Below are 13,114 nucleotides of genomic sequence, written 5' to 3' on the forward strand. Positions count from 1 at the left end.
AAAAAAAAAAAAAAAAAAAAAAAAAAGTAAATCAGGATAAAGGAAGAAGGAGTAAAGCGGAGGAAGAGGACTACTGGTGCTGCTACTTTGGCTAGAGTAGTCTGAGAAGCCTACTGAGAAGGAGGTATTTGAGTGAATACCTGAACGGCTGGAGGAGAAAAACAAGGAGGGGGAAAGAGCTTTCGAGGCAGGAACAAGCCTGATGCATTCAAGAAACAGCAAAACTACCTGGGGCAAACTGAGGGAGGAAAACAGTGGTTAGCAATGATGCAAGACTGGCTCAGAAGCCAGAGATGCAGGCTCTGTGGGACATGGACAAAGGTCTGGATGGTACAGGCAGCCTGACAGAGGTTTACAGATACCCAAAGGGGCCTGGCTGAGACCCAGCCAGTACATACCTGTGTGGCCTCCAGGTGTTTAAGACTGAGATATTTCAAATCCAGTCAGGAAATTGCTGCTTCCCTGGTAACAGTGTAACCGGCCACACAGGCTTCTTTCCCAAGGTCCCCTGTTCCCTCCCTATTCCTGCCTCGTGAATCCAATCCACAACTAAATACTGTCAGTCACTTGGTCCAGCGGAGGCTTGGGGAACTTAAGCAGCTCAGGAACCTAAAATCACTGAGATTCAGCAGGCTGTAGGGCGAGGGAACATCAGCCCTTCCTGACAATCCTAGAGGCAGGCTGTTTGGAACATTGTGTCCTGGGCTTCCATCCCAAGAGGCAGCTGGAGCCCAGTACTGTCGCCTGCTTTCCCACTCTTCCGGAGTACAGGGATAGGACACAGGCAGGAGAACTGGACTGAATGTCCCTAAGCTAAGGGCTGAAATGAAGACAGAGGAAAGGGGAAACTCAGTGAACTTCTGCATAAATGATCTCTTCTCAGAAGTCTCCGAGTGATTTGAAAGGCTTTAGCAATTCTATATAATATGTTTACTACATCAAACTTTATTTGCATAGTCAAAGCTGTAGAACTGTCATGTACCAGGAGGTTTTTTTTCCAATACATTGTTAAAAGGAAAACAAAATGTCAATTTTGGCAAAACACCAAAGGCAACCTTAACATTCTCATAGCTGCGCTTGATAAAATCAATTATGTTTATGTAACAATGCGTAGTTCCTGGAATCCTGAATTCAAATTGGAACAAGAACAGCTGAACCACAGCAACTCTAATTTTATATGAAACTTGTTTTATATACTGTAGTGCTGGAAATTTCATTTGGTAAATTGATACAGATGCCAAAATATTAAAAATAATGATTTCTCCAAAGTAGCATGACATCTCTAGGCTGCTAACCCCTTCTACCCATATTCACCAAGTACTTCCTCTTTGAAAATACATTCTGCTACTCTGAAATCTAGGATCCTAGCATTGTGTTACATTTTAACCTCAACTTTATTTGATTCATTTAATTTCTTTAAACACAAAAATCACCAGTGTAATTACATCACAGCAATATTCACTAACACAAATTCGTAACATGAACCTTAAAGGAAAAGCAACCAGAAGGAACATGGGAGAAGTCTAAGCACTATTTAAAAGTAATAGATCTCAGGGTGGCAGATACATGTTTACTCACTTTTATTTTAGGTGACCGTAAACACCTTCATTCAATGCAAGACAAGTCATTAAAAAGCATTTTATGCAAGTGGGCCTGTTGAGAGCTTTCCTTTTTACTCTAAAAAATCAATGACTTGTAGAAATGCTGAAACTTTCTTTTGATAAGTAGATCTACTACACAATATTAAAAGTCAAACAGAGACTTGATTTAATCTTATGGGAGTTACTCTTACGATCCTTTTTATATTAAAAAGTCATAATGGTTTCTTTAAAAAAGTACTTACACCAAGCTGAAGTCTGGACAGACAGCATGAAACTAGCAGCAGCCACCGATTTCCTCCCAGACTAAACTTTGTCCCCTTCCCGGCTCTTTCTGGATCAGGTTTGCACTGATACACATTTACTGGCTTTGGAAGCTACCGCCCAACAGCAAGGTGGGAGGGTTTGTTAATTTAACTCCCAGTCCATAACCTCCTCAAAAGCTGAATTAAATGTGTTTGAAGAGACAAATGTAAGGAAGATGATAGGGAAAGCCTGAAAAAAATAACTCTCCTAATCTCCGATGGCTGGGTTTTGGTTTCAGTGGGGAATTCCTACCCCAATATGTTCTTAGGTTGGATTTAAAAAAAAAAAAGAGCAAGACCTCTAAACTTCAAATATCTTGCTTTCTTCCTTTGTAAAAGTTTCCCCTCCTCTCTAAATCTATGTATGTGCAGTAATGGCAGTACAGGGTCAGAAAGGTGTTTCTCTGGTGGCCCCATCTCCTTCAACTCTGCTCTCCCTATTTTACTGGTGGAAAAACAATGCAGCGTTCTTGGTAAACTTAGTGCTTTCTTTTAAAGCCCCTGCCAATTTAATGGAGAAGTGAAAACTCAGCTCCCAAGTTCTGTTCTCTGCCAGATAAAATGTTACGTTGTTTTACTCCTTTCCACTCCACTAAGCTTCTCTTTCTAAACTACTGCGCATCTGCAATTTGTGACACTGGCCTTTCACTGTGCTAGTCACTTTACAAACATTATCTACTCTGCCGGGCAGTACACACTGGGATCATCCTCAAATCTTACTCCAGTTGTCTGTATGCAACGTGACTACTTCATGGTACTGTGGGTCCCCTGCAGTGGGCTCTGCGATCGGGAGAATAATGCCCTCCCCCAAGGATGTCCACGTCCTGCTCATCAGAACTTGTCAATATGTGACATTACACGGCTGAAGGGATTTCTTGGATTTAAGATTAAGAATCTTGAGATGAGGAGATTATCCTGCTGGGTCCAACCTAATCACACAGATCCTCTAAAGGCAGGGAACTTTCCCTAGCTGTGGTCAGGGAGCTGTTGATGAGGACTCAATCAGCTCTTGCTGGCCTTGAAGATGAAAGTGGCCTCTAGGAGATATAACAGGAAAGAGGTGGACTTTGGAGGACAGTCTTGAGGACACCTTGATGTTAGCCCAGTGAGACCCAAAATGGACTTCTGACCTACAGAACTATAAGATAACACATTTGTGCAGTTTTCTGTTTTGTTTTTGTAGAACGGAGGATTGGACCTACGGTCTTTGTACTGAGTTACATTTTCAGCCCTTTTTTATTTTTTATTATGAGACAGGGTCTTGCTAAGTTGCCCAGGGAGAGCCAGGTGCAATGGTGCATGCCTCTAGTCCCAGCACTCAGGAGGCTGAGGCAGGGGGATTGCTGTGAGTTTGAAGCCAGCCTGGGCTACATACGAGCTCAAGGCCAGCCTGGACTACATAGCAAGACCCTGTCTCAAAAAACCCAAACCCAAACCAAAGCCAAAACAAAAACAAACCAACAAAAAAACCAAAAACAAAATCAAAAGGCCAAGTTGTCCAGGATGAGTTCAAAGTCCAGGTCCTCCTGCCTCAGCAGTGTTGGGAATAATCCTCAGAGTGCTGGACACGGGGCACACACCATCTCAACCAGCTTAAATTCGTGTTGTTAAGTCACAAAGTTGATCACAAGTTTTTTATGGCAGCAAAAGAAAAACAATATGGGTGCTTCAATTTCACTGTGTTCCTTTAAAAATATAACACCAAAAAGAGTACTCCAAATGAGTTATGATTAAGAAAAAAATGAGTGCAGAACTGTCAATTTCCTCAATCTGGCTGCTATAAATGTATTACTTTATATTTTAAATGTATTATATTCTTAACTCAATAGATTCTTAAGTCTTTACTATATGAGCTATATCCAACCAGATGTCTGACTTTCCCTTCTTTCTCTTTATTGGAGTCAAACACACATTTCTGGAGTGTAAATCCTGGTTCTATTTAAAGTTGATAGAAGAAATACGAACAGCTCTTAAATAAATGAAGACACTTGACCTCACTCAGTATAAGGGAAATAGAAGCCAGGCATGGTGGAACACACTTGTAATCTTAGCATTCTGGGAAGCTGAGGCAGGAGGATCACAAATTCTACGTCAGCATAGGCAATTTAGTAAGACCCTGTTTCAAAATTTGAAAAGGAAATGAGACTGTAGCTTAGTATGAAGGCCCTGGGTTCAATCCCCAGTCCTGGAAGAACAGAGAGAGGAAAGAGGAGAAAGAGAGAGGAGGGAGGAGAGGGAGGGAGAAGGGAAGGAGAGAGAGAGAAAAAAAAATTAAGGCAGAATGATATTATTTTAACTTTTACATTAGCAAATTTCAAAAAGTTTGATTAGACACACTTTTGGTGACTTTATGGGAAAAAACATTTAATGGAAAATAAATTGGCAAATTATGAACAAATACACCCTTTCACTCAGCAATAACCAAAACAGACTTACACATGTAAAATGTGTATGGATGTACATGTATACTCACTGCAGCATTTTCTACAAAAGTAAATGATGTCAATCAAGAGAGATCTGATAAATTATAGCACAGAAAGCTAAATGGGATACTGAAAAAGAAAAGCAATTTTGTGTTGATCAGGAATGATCAAACTATATTTAACTGAAAAGGGACAGAGAGCAATATATTTAGAATGCAATGATTTGTGTGAGAGAGAGAGTAAGAGAGAGAAAGAGAGAGATCACGTGTATCTTTCAGGAAGGATATCTAAGAAATCAGATAGTCTGTAGGAAAGAGAATTCAAAGGGGCTCTGAAGGTGAGAGGTGGAAAGTACACCTATACTTTTTTCCCTTTTTCAATCTATAACAAAGCTGATATTACCTATTTAAATATAGATATTGCCAGTGGGTGTGGTGGTATATTCTTGTAATTCTAGCACTCTAGATGCCTGAGGCAGGAGGATCAATCACAAGTTTGAACACGGCCTGGAAAATTTAGCGACTTAGCAAGGCCCTGTCTCAAAATAAAAAAAGAAAAAAGGAGAGCTGCAGGATATAGCTCAGTGTAAAGAGCCTGCCTAGGTTCGATCCCCAGGAATGAAAAAAAGAAGCTAAATGAAATATGGTACTCTGGATTCAGTCCTAGAATAGAAAAATTATAGTATTGGAAAAAATTATGAAAATTTTATAGAAGACAGATTTTAGTTAATGGTCATTTAATAATGTTAATTTGCTAATGGTCGTGTGTTGTCCTCGGCGAGACAGCTCGCGGAACAAAGTTCAGGAGCTCCGAATGGGAGGGCAAGGGCAGAATCACCAGGCAGAAACCCGGAAGGTTTCTGGAACCTTCCGCTTTATTCAGGAAATGAACAGGCTTATATAGGGAACCATGGGGGAGGAGCATTTAACATTTGGCGTTATCTTATTGAACAGACAAGGCGGAGTGATTTTTCTTGGGCGAGGCGAAGGAGTCACGGACTAGGAGCAGAGGTGTAGACTGTTGGACCCAGCATCTACGCCCTTGGTTTAGCTCAGGAGGCAGGAGTGCGGCGCACCTGGCCCAGCCAGGCTGGAACTTCTCCCACAGTTATGTAACAGTGTTAATTTTGCTTTTGACAAATGAGCCAGTGGCTACAGACGATGTTTATCAGGTGGATAAACAAAGTTATGGAACTTTCTATACTGCCTAGAAATTTTCTGTAAATCTAAAATTATTATGAAAACAAAATGTTATTAAAACAACAAACAAACATTTAAAAATTACTGGATAGACCTTACATATTTAGTATGATGTGTTACCCCTGTACACATGGAAAAAAAAATAAATTAACATTTCTAGACCAATATGGTTGTCCATTTCTGTACAATGCGTGGGTTTGATTACAGAAACTAATAAAGTATTCTCTAAATAATGAAAAAAAGAATAAGATAAGACTATAAGAGCGAGAAGCAATTTAAATATGTTCAGGGACCATTTTCATCTCCAGAATTAAGGATTATTTTGATGTTACATCATTGCCTTTTCTCTTTTACTTTGCTTTTTAGTTTTATTTTAGGATTCCCTATTTTTAATGTTCACACAGAGATTTCTTTAACTGAAATACCGAATAGTTTCTTTGGTGTGAAAAACTATAATAGTACACAGGATCCTAATGAGATAATTAATAATGTGAAATAGGAAGTAAAGGGCTAAAGGTGTAAGGAAAGTGGGAAGGGTGGGGGAAAGGTAATAAGGGAGAGGAAAAACATATGAGAAACTGAAAAAATGGAAATAAAGTGTTTGTAAATGGGGAAGGGAGTTGGGGGTGAAGGGAGGGCAGGGACAAGGGGAAAAATGAGAATCAAGACCTATTATGTAAAGGTACAGAATCCCAATGATGAATGTAATTGTATACCTAGATTGTACCAATAACCTCAATAAAAAGAAAAAAAAATTACTGGATAGCTTTCAGTAAAAAGGGTTGCAGAAAGGAGAGGTTAGAACCAAAAACACCAGATGAGAAACTGTGGAGGAATCACGGCATGAAGTGCCAGGGCTGTAGGTAAAAGGCATGAAAATAAATAACCAGAAAACACACATCAAGAAAATAAAATTATTTGCAATATCACTGAGAAATCAGAGTAGTGCAACTAATGATAAAAGATAGGAGAATGAAATTAATTTAATTTATTCAATGAATATTTGTTGGTACCTACTATGCCAGGCACGATGTGATGAGGTAAGAGACAGTTTATAAATGCCAAGATTAGAATGACCTCAACGTGTCCAAAAGGCATCTGAACATATGAGATGAGGGCTCAGGTGAGAGGACAGACCAGGAAGAGCTGAGAAAGATTAAACAGAGTGAGGAAGGGAAGCCCAACACTCAGCTGAAGGACATTAACACTGGGGAAGAGAGTGGTGGCAAAGAATACAGGGAAGGAATGGGCAAAGGGTTTAGAAAAGGAGTACGATAGTGTAATTTTCTGGAAACCAAGGCAAAAGGAAAGAGCTAAGAAGAGGGCCACCAAATTCATTATCCAAGAAATAGGGATATACAAAGACCACAGGACAGCTGGTTAGGAGAAAGATCATTGGTGGAAAAAAATCACTCAAAAGACCTCTTTCACTTCCAGCAGAGCCTAAATGGAATCCTGATTACAGAAGTCAAAACGTTCTTATAAGAAAGCATGTCTGATTTAAAGGCCTTTGGGAAAGGGGATTCCATTTACCATCATGCTTCTTAAACTGGGGAATCTGAAGCTACAGGGTAAATCTTTATGTTGTATCAGTTTTATTTGGGAGAAAATAAATTGAAACAGAAGAATGCAAAATTTGCATACATGCTTAAGATAAACCATTATCTTATCTTAATATAATCCTGATAATTACAGACCTCTATAGTTTAAGAGAAAACCAATTTTAAGAATAATCAAAATAAACCAGCTTCTTTCCTAAATGTTTGGATTTCTAAACCAAAAGTTACCTTATATAGTAAACAAATTTCGAAACTTCACGCTACATCATCTGAAATTACTTCTCAAGATTAAAAAAACAAAAAGCTAATGCAATACCAAACCTGGAAGGCATAATTACAGCTCTTATAAGTATTTCATTCTGCCTAGGTTATGGCTTTCATAAGGAATAACTACAGGGACATGTTGTCAATTCTTAACATTACTAACTCCAATTCTGCTGTCACATTTTCAAGATGCTGACAATAGTCATGTTTGGAGAAAGCAAACCTGAATTTATATAGTAGAAAGCAATACATTATTTTCTTTTTCTTAATCAAGAGAATGGTAGAATTCCTTTTTATTTTAAACATAGATCCAGGGACTGTGCATTGTGTACTCAGAGTTAATAACAGAATAATTAATACTACTGAGTAATTTGGTATTATTCAGAGGGGTAGAAGCAGCACATACCTACAACCAGAAATTCCGTTCTCAGGCACACACCCTAGCAACAGTTCCCCCTGGTGTGTCAAGGCACCCAGATATGCAATGAATGTGTCCAGGTATAGAACTCAGCTCACCAGCCAATCAGAAACTTCCAGGCCTGAGATACAGCTTCATTCCCTTAACCAGTGTGCTATACAAATATTACCTACCATTCTCTGTGTGTGGTATGATGTAGAAAAGGTTGAGAGACACTGGAAGAGAAGCGCTTACACACATGACAGATACATATTCAGAATATATGTAACTAGGGGCGCAATGTTTGTAATAACTAAAAACAGGAACATCCCAAAAGACTACGGGTCAATTCAGCTACTAACAAATTCTGGAATGTTTGTAGAGCAGTGAAAAATAAACAACAATAGCTATATACATTGTCATGCATAAATCTAAGGCTTCAATGTTGGGGGGAGGGAATATGTCCCAGCAAAAGACATACAATACAATTTCATTTTTATAAAATTCAAAACCATGAAAAACTAACCAGTACATGGTTCTGGGATATACAGATATGTGATAAAACTACTAAGAAAAGCAAGAGAAATAGCAACATAAAATTCAGACCTTTGGTTACTTGTGCAGTTTAAAGAAATGCAGGGACCTGGAAGAAACAAACAGGAGACACTAGGAAGAAAGGTCACATGGCCTTCCCGAACTAGGCTGTAGGTATAAACATATTCTCTATGCAATTATCCCATAAATATTTCATAAGTTTTGAAAATACTACTGCACTTATACTTAGTAACCTAAAAACTTTTTGTAGTGGTTCTAGGGCTCAAATGCTGGGCTCAAGTGTGCCACGCAAGTGTTTGGGCACTGAGCTACACTCCCAGCTCCCTTTTCAAAAGTTCTGCTTTGTCCAAAGGTAGATAGCAACTGAATCCATCTCTCTAGCAGAGTGAGGCCTGTGGGGTAAAAGGGACAAATGCAGACTCGCCAAATTACCTAGAACCTTTCATAAAAGTCTTGCAAACTATACAATCCCAACAGAAAGAATGTAAAGCTCCCCAAATTATTAAATTTAAAAGTAATTTAAATTCAGTATGCTATCATTTTGATGCACTCTATGTGTAAATGTTAACATTAAATTATATACAGATTTAAAGATTCAGGGCTGAAAAAACTGGCAGTCTAGGGATAGATAACTGTTCCTGCTATTTACTAAACAATTAACATTTCATTGTGCATTCAGACCACACAAGACACTGGCAGAAGGACAGTACTTTAAATCATCATGTATATCCAGCAATGTTTGCCTAGTCAGATGCCTGCCTGTCTGCTAAAGTCGTCTAAGGGCAGGTTTATAAAGCTTCAGGAGCAAAAACCGGGTATGATTCAACTAATATAACTGCCAAGGAAAACACACCAAAGACATTTTAAGAATTCCTGCCTATTCTGTCGCCTGTATTTTATGGACCACTGGGAAGCCATTTTTCCTAGCACTGGATATTTTGCCAACCCAGCAGAAATATAATAAGCGACAGAGGTATACACTTTCCAATTAATTAAATTTATTATTTTTGATCTGGAATGTAAAAGAATTCCAGTTTGAGCTGTCCCTGTAACATTAAAACAAATAAGAAAAGCCACTTTAAAAGCAGATGTGTTAATGTTTACACAAAGGCGGTATCCACCCCCCCTTTAAAGTTTTAATGGTTGAATGACCTTGCTGGAATTTCCCTGTCAGCTCTGAAGTATCTACCTGGAACTTTCAAATAGAAACTACATTCACATGACACATTCGAATGGTAGGCCAGGTGGTATCTGTCTCTGTACCTTGAACTTGCTATGTTAGTTCACAGGTGAATCAATAAACTTTACACAAAATGAAAGACTGTGTTTTCCTCTAAGGCTATTTAAGAAAAGATCAAATTTCAATGGATTCGACACTATATATTCACAGGTTATATGCAGAAAAACTTTACATATCTACCCAGTTCAAGAAAGTATCTTTGCTATAACTTTAAGCTATCAACAAGTCTTTCACACAGTTAATGTATGGTGCTGAAGTGGGAATCTGAGTCCATGTTTGATTTCTTTTACCTTAACTGTCTTAGAATTCTAAATAGTACAAATCCTTTATTGGCTTTGCTTTATTTCAGAATTTCTAAAACATGTATTTTCACGGAGAGAAATTATTCAGCTGTTTTGTGAAAGGATCATGGGACACCTGCCCTTTTCCAAGTGATCAGCTATGAAGCTGCCCATGAACCACTGGTTATAGGGAACAAGGCGGACGTTTTAGTGTTCTAACAAAACAACCCATTTGGCCACACCTCTAGTTTCACCCTGGGCACTTCCCTCCCTCATTTTCAAAAGGTTACAGTAAGTGTTGCTCAGTCACCTACTTACTCTCCAACTGTTATAGGGCAGAAAAAACGTGACATTTCACAATCTGAGTTTCTGCAGCATATACTGGTGTTTCAGAAACTAAGTGGGAAAATTAGACTACCGGACTCAAGAGGGAGCCCCCAGGATTGTGAAGTAGGTTAGTCACTTGCCTCTGCCTAAATGGCCAACAAGGCAGCCTGACTCTGAGCCCAGTGTGTAACTGAGGCAGGGAGCAAAGCAGGCAGCAGCACTTTGGGATGGTAAGAAGGGAAATCACATGGTTCCTCAAAGGGGAGAAGGAAGCAAGGCGAGACTGATGCGAGTAACTAATCCCCCACCCCAGGAGACCCTTGCCACTCTTTAAAAACCCACCACTGATGAATGTTATTCCTTTGAGCCTCCATAAAAGTGAAATGGCTCTGGTGTGAGGGGCTTGTCGGTGGAACTTCCAGTTTTCCTGTCATTAACTGGGCTGCTCTGCCTCTGGAACAGCTGGCTTTGCTTCTTAACTAAGCTTCTCTGTCTGGAGCAGCCAGCTGTGTTTCCTTCCTATAATAAATGTTCTTTTAATTTTCACATTAGACATATGACATGATTTTCACCTTACATGAGGCAACAACCCATGCTAGTGGTGCAGAGATGAGGGTATAACTCGTGCCTGCCTAGCGTGCCTGAGGCCCTGGTTTCAACACCCAGAACTGCAAAAACAGACAACAAAATAAAGGGACAATTTAGCAGCATGCACTACTTTTTAAAATACTTTTTTTCCTAGGCCATTTCAATGTGCTTTTTATAATAATGGCTGGAATCTTCTTAATATTACAGGTTTTTTGTTTGTTTTTGTTTTGTTTTTGGTACCAGGTAACAAACCCAGGACCTTGTGCTTGCTAGGCAGGCAGCAGAACCACTGAGCTAAATCCCCAGCCCAATATTACAGGTTTTTTAAAGAAAAATTTCAAACCAGTAGTGGTGAATAAAAATTACAGGTCATTGTTTTGGGCTAAGCTCTTGCCCCAACAAAAAATAAAAATGGAGTCATCCACGCCTCAGTCCCACTTCAACAAGTAAAAACTGAACTGTTTTTTTCTGACCTGAGAAATCAAATCTCCCAGACCCATCAGTTGAATTAATACCAGTATTAATTAACTCTACCAAAAAGAAAGAACCTGAAGTAAGCTAATGTTAGCCAATTAGCTATTTTCTACTGTTTCATCTCACTGTCTCCACCTTACAAAAAAAGTAACTTTAATAAAACCACCAGTTTGCTTTGGTTTCTGTTTCTTCAAGCCCTTTTGTTTGTAAAACTAACTTCTGCTTGGCTCATCAGAACACATTCTATTTTATGGAATGAAGTGTTGCCAGATTCTAGAATGGAAAATGAAGCCAATTAAGATCCTTAAATCATTGGAATTTTGTTCTTTGACAAGCACAACATTACAATAATTATAGGACTGAGTTAAAGGCCATTGTCCTTCCTTGAGGAAACTCACAATGCTGCCTTCCCTACTGCCTCCAATTTAGAACAGATCAGTAAATGGGATACAAACTCCAAATATAACCGTAACTCTGATTTTTCAAATAAAGCTGAAATAAAAATTGGGGGTCCAGGGGAAGAAAAAATAGATAATCAGATTGTTATCTCCCAAGGACTTCACTTCCATTTATACTTCCCTACTCTCATCTACTTAGCAAAAAGAAAAAAAAAGATGATTTCTCAAAATATTAGCAAGATACTTAATATTAACAATTACAATTATGTCCTAATTTTAACTTCCTAAAATACTTTGTTTTTTCTTTCCAGTGGCCTTGTAAAATACATGTATTTGGTCTTCATCTCATGTCATATAATCCCTAAAATGCTTAGGATCTTCAAAGTGGTAAATACGCTTTAGTTTGCTAATGAGCTGGCTGAGGCTAGTTTGCCCTCCATGGCTTCGGGACTGTCTGTGGAAGGGAAGGCAGAGTTAGAAGGCTGTCCTGGAGGGGAGAGAAGCTACGGGTTACATAAGTCAGTGGTGTAATCTATTGTGCCCATGTAAGGAATCACTCAAAAAACCCAAGGACAGTTTTCTGAGAGCTTCAGGACAGCTGAATACATGGAGAGTCCAGGAGGGGTCCCAGTCCCTTCTGTCACGCCCTGCCCAATGCATCTCACGTGTACCCTTTGTAACAAAAGCACATCCTTGAGTGGCATGAGCTACTCTAGCACACGAAGAGGGTGCCAGAGCTCTGATTTATAACCGGGGGGTCAGAAGCACAGGCAAAAACAGCCTGGGGCTGGCAAATGGCATCTGAAAATGGTTTCAGTTTTGGGGACTGAGTCTTTAACCTATGGGATCTGATGTTCTCACAAGATAGTGTAAAAACTGAACTGAACTGGAAGACATCCAGTGTTGTCTACTGCAGAACTGATTGCGTGGTGTGTGGGGAACGCCTATGCCCGCATAAGTCTTCTGAGCTGATTGTTGTTGAGTGAGAGTACAGGAGAGACTTGAGTTTGAGTTTGTTTTTTCTATTCACATGCTTGGTTCATTTATTTATTTAGTCATTTATTTACTTATTTTGTTTGAGACAGAGTCTCACTATGTAGTCCAGGCTGGCCTTGAACTCACTATGTTGCCAGGCTGTCTTTGAACTAGTGGCAATCTTCCTACCTCAGCCTCCTGAGTCCTGGCATTACAGGCATGCACCACCACACCTGGCATTCTATTCATATTTTTTAAAGCTATATAATATAAAGATGGTTCAAAGGATATTAATTAAAATGCTGGCATCTGGAAGGGGTAGGAACAGATTTCAAGATTTCTTTTTTGTTTCTTATATTTTGGTCTAAGTGTATTTATAATTTAAAAATTCCAAAGAAGTTATTTTCCTTGCAAGGATTTTTATGAAATTATCAAGAAATAACTCTAAAATGCAAAAATCAAGAAACATTTTTATTTTTATGACACAATAACACTTCTCAAGTAAAGGAAAATATACTCAGTGCTTTTTTT

At 39.0% G+C, this 13,114-nt stretch overlaps 1 protein-coding gene across 7 annotated transcripts in view; it reads right to left on the reverse strand.

Annotated features, from left to right (window-relative positions):
* Positions 1-13,114, reverse strand: part of Map3k13 (mitogen-activated protein kinase kinase kinase 13) — a 151,486-nt gene that overhangs the window by 120,595 nt on the left and 17,777 nt on the right. Inside the window, exon 1 of one of the 7 annotated variants that reach the window (XM_010624217.2) lies at positions 1,844-1,933. The exons of the other annotated variants lie outside the window; for them this stretch is intronic. The gene's annotated coding sequence lies outside the window, so the exon portion shown is untranslated. Of the gene's footprint in view, positions 1-1,843; positions 1,934-13,114 lie in introns of those variants that run through there. 7 annotated transcript variants of the gene reach the window in all.

Source organism: Fukomys damarensis, unplaced genomic scaffold, assembly GCF_012274545.1.
Source record: "Fukomys damarensis isolate Sample0158 unplaced genomic scaffold, DMR_v1.0_HiC HiC_scaffold_12, whole genome shotgun sequence".
Lineage (NCBI taxonomy): Eukaryota > Metazoa > Chordata > Mammalia > Rodentia > Bathyergidae > Fukomys > Fukomys damarensis.